This window comes from Cryptomeria japonica, chromosome 1 (assembly GCF_030272615.1).
Source record: "Cryptomeria japonica chromosome 1, Sugi_1.0, whole genome shotgun sequence".
Lineage (NCBI taxonomy): Eukaryota > Viridiplantae > Streptophyta > Pinopsida > Cupressales > Cupressaceae > Cryptomeria > Cryptomeria japonica.
Genome location: NC_081405.1, coordinates 226,204,871 through 226,213,793, shown reverse-complemented (window position 1 = coordinate 226,213,793; position 8,923 = coordinate 226,204,871).

Here is an 8,923-nt window from a genome sequence, read left to right as displayed (position 1 = left end):
AAACCTATCTCTCTCTTTTTTTTCTTTTTCTCTTTTTCTATTTTTTTTTTAATGTTTTGAAAGCAAATGAAATAAAATAGATCTAGATCTAACAATGCAATGCAATGCAAATGAAATTAGATTCACGTCGGGTTCACCAAAATATAATGGTGGGAAAATGGTGAATGATAAATCAAGAAGGAAACTACCCGTTCCCTCAAAGAGAGATGCGAGTTTTGCTATCGATTACCATTCAAGCACTTTTCACCATTACATTAGAAAGAGGAGAGGATAATTCATTAGATTCAATCTCTCCACACAAAGATGGTAGATTGAATTCTGAATGAATTGGGAATGCTAAGTTGATCCCCTCTTTCCTTTCTCTCTTCCCTTTCTTCTAAGGTAGTGTCCTTCTTTGGGGAATGAAGACTATTATATGCATATACATACATGATATACATGCGTTATCATACAATATACTAAACCCAAGGAAAGCCACACTACCTCGTGTTTTGTGTTCATTATCCTTGGATTTATTCCTCGATTGGGGACTAAATCCTTTGATAACATGATCCTTCCTTCTCTCTCTTGGGTGTATCCTACCTAAAATAAATCACTCCCGATAAGGCGCATGTGATCGCTTTAATGTGGGGGCATACACTCTGCTCATACTTTCCTTCTTGTGATACTTAGAATTACTTAGTGAACTTTATTTTGCTTTGTAATCTTTTGTATCCTTGCTTTCATGACTCATAGTGAAGGGAACTTTGCTACTTGCAGTCATGGTTCTCCCCTTCTTGATATTCCCTTTTACTTTGTCAATCAAAGTCGTAATATCCTAATTCCATTGGGGGCTTGGCACATCTTTCCTCCTTGACGTGGTAAAAGTCTTTCAATCTTGTACTTTACCGACAGTATTGGCGTACGCTTATACTCCCGCTAAAGTGGGGGCTAAATGTAGTGTCATAAAATTGCAACCCTAGCAATTTTTTACTGCATTAGGGTCCTCATGCATGCGAGTTTGAATCCTCTATCCTGATCCGAGACCAAAAATTGCTCAGCTTGCGGAAACAGCTTCTTCCTTGGCCTCTGCATCACCCCATCCGCACTCTACCCTAGAGAAAGGGGTAGGACAGGGGTGTGGCACCATTGTCCCCCCTTGGATAGGGGTGTGGCACCCTTGACCTCCTAGGATAGAGCGTGGCACCCCTATCCCTGCCCTATTTTGGGGCAGAACCCTTCCTAGGGTTGCATTGTTGGTTGTGCATTGGGCAGGAAACTCCCCCGATGTCGGCTCGTGATGAAATTCAAATCCACCAACATGTATTTAAGGGGGGATTCATCCTCTCATTCGCATAAGTTGGATGAGTGGGAAATTCACAAAAATTCAAGCATTCAAGAGCATTCAAGCATTCTTTTCCAGCATTGAGCATTCTCAAGTCTCCCTTCAAGGCTAGGTTTTGCATTCAAGTCAAGGATTCAACCATTGAAGAGGAGATTGATTCCAACATTCAATTCCACACAAGCATTTCTATCAACATTGCTACTACAACCTCCCTTGAGGTGATTTACTATTCAGTCTTTCATTTACATCTACTTGCAAGTACTTTCTTTCATTACTTGGTTAATTCCATACTTTCCTTCTTGTGATACTTAGAATTACTTAGTGAACTTTGTTTTGCTTTGTAATATTTTGTATCCTTGCTTTCATGACTCATATTGAAGGGAACTATGCTACTTCTAGTCATGGTTCTCCCCTTCTCGATCTTCCCTTTTACTTTGTCAATCAAAGTCGTAAGATCCTAAGTCCACTGGGGGCTTGGTGCATCTTGCCTCCTTGACATGGTAAAAGTCTTTCAATCTTGTTTCCTTGTACTTTACAGGCAATATTGGCATACGCTTATACTCCCGCTAAAGTGGGGGCTAAATATAGTGTCATAAAATTGTGACCCTAGCAATTTTTGACTGCATTAGGGTCCTCACGCATGTGAGTTCGAATCCTTTAGCTTGATCCAAGACCGGAGATTGCTCAACTTGCAGAAACAACTTCTTCCTTGACCTCTGCATCACCTCATCCGCACTCTACTCTAGAGAAAGGGGTAGGACAGGGGTGTGGTGCCACTATCCCCCCTTGGACAGGGGTGTGGCACCCTTGTCCTCCCAGGACAGGGGCATGGTGTCCCTGCCCTATTTTGGGGCAGGACCCTTCCTAGGGTTGCATTGTTGGTTGTGCATCGGGTGGGAAACTCCCTCGATGCCAGCCCATGACGAAATTCAAATCCACCAACATGTATTTAAGGGGGCATTCATCCTCTCATTTGCATAAGTTGGATGAGTGGGAAATTCACAAGCGATCAAGCATTCAAGAGCATTCAATCATTCAAGCATTGTTTTCCAGCATTGAGCATTCTCAAGTCTCCCTTCAAGGCTAGGTGTTGCATTCAAGTCAAGGATTCAACCATTGAAGAGGAGATTGATTACAACATTTAATTCCACACAATCATTTCTATCAGCATTGCTACTACAACCTCCCTTGAGGTGATTTACTATTCAATCTTTCATTTACATCTACTTGCAAGTACTTTCTTTCATTACTTGGTTAATTCCAAAACTCGGGTTTGACCTAAAGTCAAACCCCCAATCCCAACCCATTTTCCTCTCTTTTATTGTGTAGGTTGCAGGTGTGAAGCTGTATTTTTGAATTTAGACTCCATTTGCAGAGGCGGAAAAAATCTTTTCATTTCATGGATTTTTTGGAGGACCGTGTACGTTCCGGCCACAGTCCGGGCAACTTTTCCTCAAATTCGCAGGACAACTTCATCTCAAAATTCTACTACCAAATCCAGGTGCACAGCTCCATCCCATATTCCTATCTCAAGTTATAGTCAATTATTTGTCACTTTTGTACTACATAATTCAATCAATTTCCTTTCCAAATCAAACAAGAAAGAGGGGATCAACTTAGCATTCCCAAATCATTCAGAATTGAATCTACCATCTTTGTGTGGAGAGATTGAATCTAGTGAATTATCCTCTCCTCTTTCTAATGTAATGGTGAAAAGTACTTGAATGGTAATCAATAGCAAAGCTCTCATCTCTCTTTGAGGGAAAGGGTATTTTCCTTCTTGATTTATTTTTCACCATTTTCCCACCATTATAGCAGGCAATGTGTATGGCATGACCCCTATTTTTTAGGAGATGAGATATGGAGAAACCCCTAATTTATAGGGAATTGGTACCCACCTTAGAGGCCTTATTTTTTAGGAGGTTGAAGCCAAAAGTTTTCATGTTGATAAAAAAAATGATTTGGCAATCTTCTATGTTGAGTAGAGAGTTTTGGTTAGTAATTTTTATATTAGAACCAGAAGAGGAGTAAAGCAGTTTTTGATTTTTATCTTTCTTGGTGCCCAAGTTATGGATGTGAATTTTTTTGTCAACGATGGATGCCCAAGAAGAAGATATTCTTTGTTTAGATTAGCAAGCATATGTATGTTGATATTTTTCTATTTTTTACCTTGATGAAGATTGAGGATGATTTTTTGGGTGCCTAGCTTACACGTCATTATGTAAGTTTGTTGTATTATTCATTATTGTATGATAGGTTGATTATTTCTGATGCAGCCATAATCGGTAAACCCTCAAAAGAGAATTGACCAGCTTATGCAACAAGAGTAACACAATGAAAGCAACAAGAAAACATAGCAAGAATACTGAAATAGATCACATTATTGTCTTAGAACCTATGACAACTAGTCGGTTATCATCATACAATCATCATAGAACATCTGGTAGTAAAACGGTTACATGCAGGCTACAAGCCAGGTACAATCCATCCGGGACTCTCAGAATCAATTGGATCACTAATGATGAATCTCAATCCTTATTATGATTTCTTCCTCCTTTGTCTTACAAATGATTACATGATACCCTATATATACCCTCCAGAACATATCTGGGTCGGCCACAAAAGATTACATTTACCAATGCAGGAAAATGAAACGTGTAACTAAGTTGGCCCTAAGAATGAAAGAAAATCTTCTAGAAAAATAAAAAATAAGAAGTGTGGATCAGCAAGAAGGTCAACCACGTGCCAAAGAACATCGGACAAGACCCCAAATAGATCCACACAATAAGAACCGCTCCAGAAATGAAGACCAACCGGTAAGCACAAGAACTGTCCCGGAACCTTGAAACAGTCAACCAAGAGTGATAACTATTGGAAATTAGGATCTTAGGATACTAATCATTATAAAAAAGATATAAAATAAATGAAATGAGAATCATACATGCATAAATGTACACATTACACAAGATATACATGGGGAAAACACTTTTGGGTTAAAAAAACCCATAAAGCATCATTTAATTAAAACACTTACAAATATAGTCTATCATAAAATAGACATGAACCTGGGGACACTCCTCCAATACTTCCACATGGCCAATAATACCTCATATTCATAGTGATACAACTCACCATAAAGCTCTGAATTCACACACCTCAAATGAGAGAGAACCTCCTTAAATATAGGAGGAAGGGTGACTTCACTAGTCACACCTTTTCAATAACCCCCACTCATAAATAATTAATAATCTAATAGTTATTAGATTATAATTATTTCAAATGGGATATGCTTATAAAGCATATAATATATAAGGTTTTATAACCTTATATTAGAACATTATATATAAATGTTATAAGGATGTGATCCCTAATAATATTATGTTCTAACACTCCCCCTTAATGTTAATAGGGGATCACATGTCAATTTCCATAGAAGAAAAAATGACACACCCCAGTAACGTAGGTCTTCTTTAACAGTGATAAACAGGGACACAAATATATGCCAACATGAAGATCATGCATTCCGGACTACATGAAAGTCATCTTGTCATAATTTATAATCCCAGTGTTTTAAAAATGATGTCGTGAGGTCTTAAAAATTTATATTGGAGCCGCGGTCCCCTCAAATTAGCCTCTCCCCAGGTTCATTACATAGTGCCCGTAGGACTTAATACAATGCTTTTACAAGTGGAAGATTTACAAGGAGAAGAATTTACAATATGCCCGTAGGACTTAAAAACATCTACCCGTAGGTCTTATGATAATGTGCCCATAGGACTTAAAAATAAAGGATTTAGCCACTAGGTGGTGTCATTGACATGCACACTCCCCCTCAATGGAATAACCTAAGGCCAAGCATTATTTTAATTTGGAGCATATAATGCCTAAAGGTCTTAGATCTAGGATTTAGCCACTAGGTGGTGTCATGTACACTCCCCCTTAATGACATCACCTCAAAGCCAATCACTGCATAGAGGATTTCAAAGTGATGGATAAAATTACAATATATAGTATGTACCCATGATCTTCAAAGTATCTTTATTATAGAATGATTTTACTTGAGTGAGGTGCCCATGATCTTAAAGGTGGCTTTATTGTAGAATGCTTTCACTTGAGTGAGGTGCCCATGATCTTCAATGTTCATTTTGATCTTTAGAAATGATATTCTCTAGAAAGAGTAAAGTAACTTCAAGTAATATGGTACTTTCATATGTATCCAAATGGAACTCTTCCATAAATCTTCAAGGCCATATGATTCTTCAAGAGCTACATTCATATTTTGTCTGTTTGATTCAAAGACACATAGAAGATAGTCTTCTTATTAAAGTATTGCACCATCCATGTAATAGCATTTGCACCATATGTTTTGAAGGCATAACCTCACCATAGAAGAAACAATATAGTTAGTAACATAGTAATCAACTTCATTTTTGGTGCAAAGAAAGAACATAATATTATTTTTTTGTCATTTGCCTAAGATCATATAATATTCCTCATAAATTTAGAATATAATCCAATGCAAGGAAACCAAAACATATTTTCATGAGAATAAGCATAAATAATGATGTGTCTTGTTTAAAAAATAGACATGCTTACTACATATAGTAATGATCCATAAAAAAAATTAGGCAACGGGTGAGCTATCCTTTCTAGGTTTGCTCCCCAGACAGTTTATAAGGGTGATAGTCACCCATTATAAATAGTATGATTGAAAAAAATGGATCAAATATAGAATAGAATAACAAATCACTTGGATCTCCAAAAAAGGATGCTAATGAGAAATTTTAAATTTACTTATGCATATTTACTAGCTTGTACATTTCATAAAAAAAAAAATTTACCCTACATTTATAGATAGATAGATGATTTCCTGTTTATCATGTGATAGTTTGATATCAAGGAATTTTCTTATCAAACATACTATAATCAAGAATATTCCTAATGTTAACATAAGGCATATCCTCCATCAAATACTTATAACAAAATTAAATTTGAGATAAATCATGATGTTCTTTCCTTTATTCCTACTAGTTCACATGTGACTTTTTGTGATGCACTTAAAGGACTAATATAAATAATAACAGGTACTTTGGGAGGGCCACTTGAAAACATGAACTAAGACTAGATGAATAAAATATATTAAAAATTCATATGGAAGGATCAACACCATTAGTTATGAAGTGCTTGTTTATTTGTTCATGTTTCACTAACAAGTTATTTATAAAAGATAGCATAAAATGACAAAAGAGACATTACTACATCCACTCATACTAAATGACTATCAAAGATATTGTAAAGAACAATTATAAGGGAATTATGAAATATCAACACTTATAATGGATGATCTAGGAAAGTACAAGTCTACATCATCTCTTATAACATGTTGTTGTAGTTGCAAGAAGGTCTAGTGTCCCAATTTAAAATCTCTCTCAATCTTTTGTTGGTCTACATATTTCATGCAATTTCATGCCATGGCTAAATTGTTCTTAAGATGCCAAGGAAAGCTTTTAATTGTTGAACATGTACTTCAATCACTTTTTCCTTGGGATGCCCTTGAATGTAGGATTTGACCTATGTTGATGGATAGATGTAGAGTGCTTTGAGTGTCATCTTGGTAGATACGTGAAATATAATATTATGTTCCTATGGGAATTTGGTGGTGTATGTAAAGGTGCTATATTGATTCCAATGAGGCCCTTAATTCTATAAAGGAATTTTTGATCTTCTCTTTTAGTTTGGAATTGAGGTGAAATTTGATTCGGAATAGCTATATGGAGAAAGGAGAAATTGAATGTAGGATTTGACCTATGTTGATGGATAGATGTAGAGTGCTTTGAGTTTCATCTTGGTAGATACGTGAAATGTAATATTATGTTCCTATGGGAATTTGGTGGTGTATGTAAAGGTGCTATATTGATTCCAATGAGGCCTTTAATTCTATAAAGGAATTTTTGATCTTCTCTTTTTAGTTTGGAATTGAGGTGAAATCTGATTCGGAATAGCTATGTGGAGAAAGGAGAAATCTGATTTGAACCTGTCGTGCATTCATTTTACTGCCCAAGGGGATTAAATTAATGTAAATTATTGTCAAAAAGAGGCTCAATATCTCTATCAAGGACTGATTGACTGCCATTTGTGGCTATTTAAAGGGTTGTCTGACTTTTGTTTGTCTTTGTTCTGTTCTGAGATGACTTGCGGCCCATGGACAGACTGTAACTATTTGGGCAGACTTGCAGAGGGTCGATAGCCATGTGAGAGAGTAGATGTCAGTTGGGGAAGATATCCATTTGACAAAAAATGATTAAGTAATGGTCGTGACTCATTTACCTCCAATCAGTTGCAAAGAAAGCAAATCGTATTTGCTTGAAGTTTTAGATAGCTTTACAAATCCTTATTAAGCCTTACAAAGAATAAATTAATTGTGGTTGGCACATAACAATGCACCGGATAGTTACCCTTCCAAAAACACAAGCATCATTTAGATTTTGTATAGGGTTTTGATCTATTAAGGAGAGCACATCTCTCAAAAATATATAAAATCAATAAGATTGATTGGTACAATTTAGAAATCTATTTGATATACGATGAATTTAAAATGGTTGTATTTATGTATTTGTTTTGAGATGGTGTAACTCATATTATGAGAATTTTTTTAATTGATTTAATCTGTAATTCAATCACGTGAGGATATGTTTACGAGATAAGTAGTTGGATATATTTTTCTGAAATAGAAAAAAAATAATTATCATGGAGATATATTTAAATACATTATTAAATTGTATATATGCACTTGAGATCTTCTAGTCTTTTTTAAAAGAGTCATGCTTAGCTAATACCACTTAAGTACCTAAGAAGGTGAAAAATGCATTCTAATATTTCAAATGAATATGTATCTTTCGTAAGTCTTTAAAAGTATATGTTAAATTAATATAATGATACAGGTAATTCAAAAATTAATTCCATTTTTTTTTATATCATACAAGATGCACATAAATTTTTCTATTCAACATTTCCAAAATTGATAGAGGAAAGTAATAAAAAATTTTAAAAACATTTGTCTAATATTCTCAAAGAAAAAATTTCTTGGAAAAAAAAAACCAATATTTACCTCTTAAAGTGCAATCCCAAATGCTAGCCCTTTATTTTTGGAAAAGGTTTCCTTATAACCACACTACTCAACTAATGTAATATATGATGCATTCTCCTCAAAAAAAAATAGCAATGAACAATTATGTCACTTACTCAGATTTGCGGCATGGATTGTAGGAATTTTCATAAAGAGATTTTTCATCAAGTTCAACATATGTTTTAATATAACCTGTAAAAATGATTAGTATAGCCTAACCTACTCTAATACCATGTTGGAAATTAGGATCTTAGGATACTAATCATTATAAACAAGATATAAAATAAATGAAATGAGAATCATAAATGCATAAATGTACACATTACACAAGATATACATGGGGAAAACCCTTTCGGGTAAAAAACCTCATAAAGCATCATTTAATTAAAACACTTACAAATATAGTCTATCATAAAATAGACATGACCCTGGGGACACTCCTCCAATACTTACACATGGCCAATAATACCTCA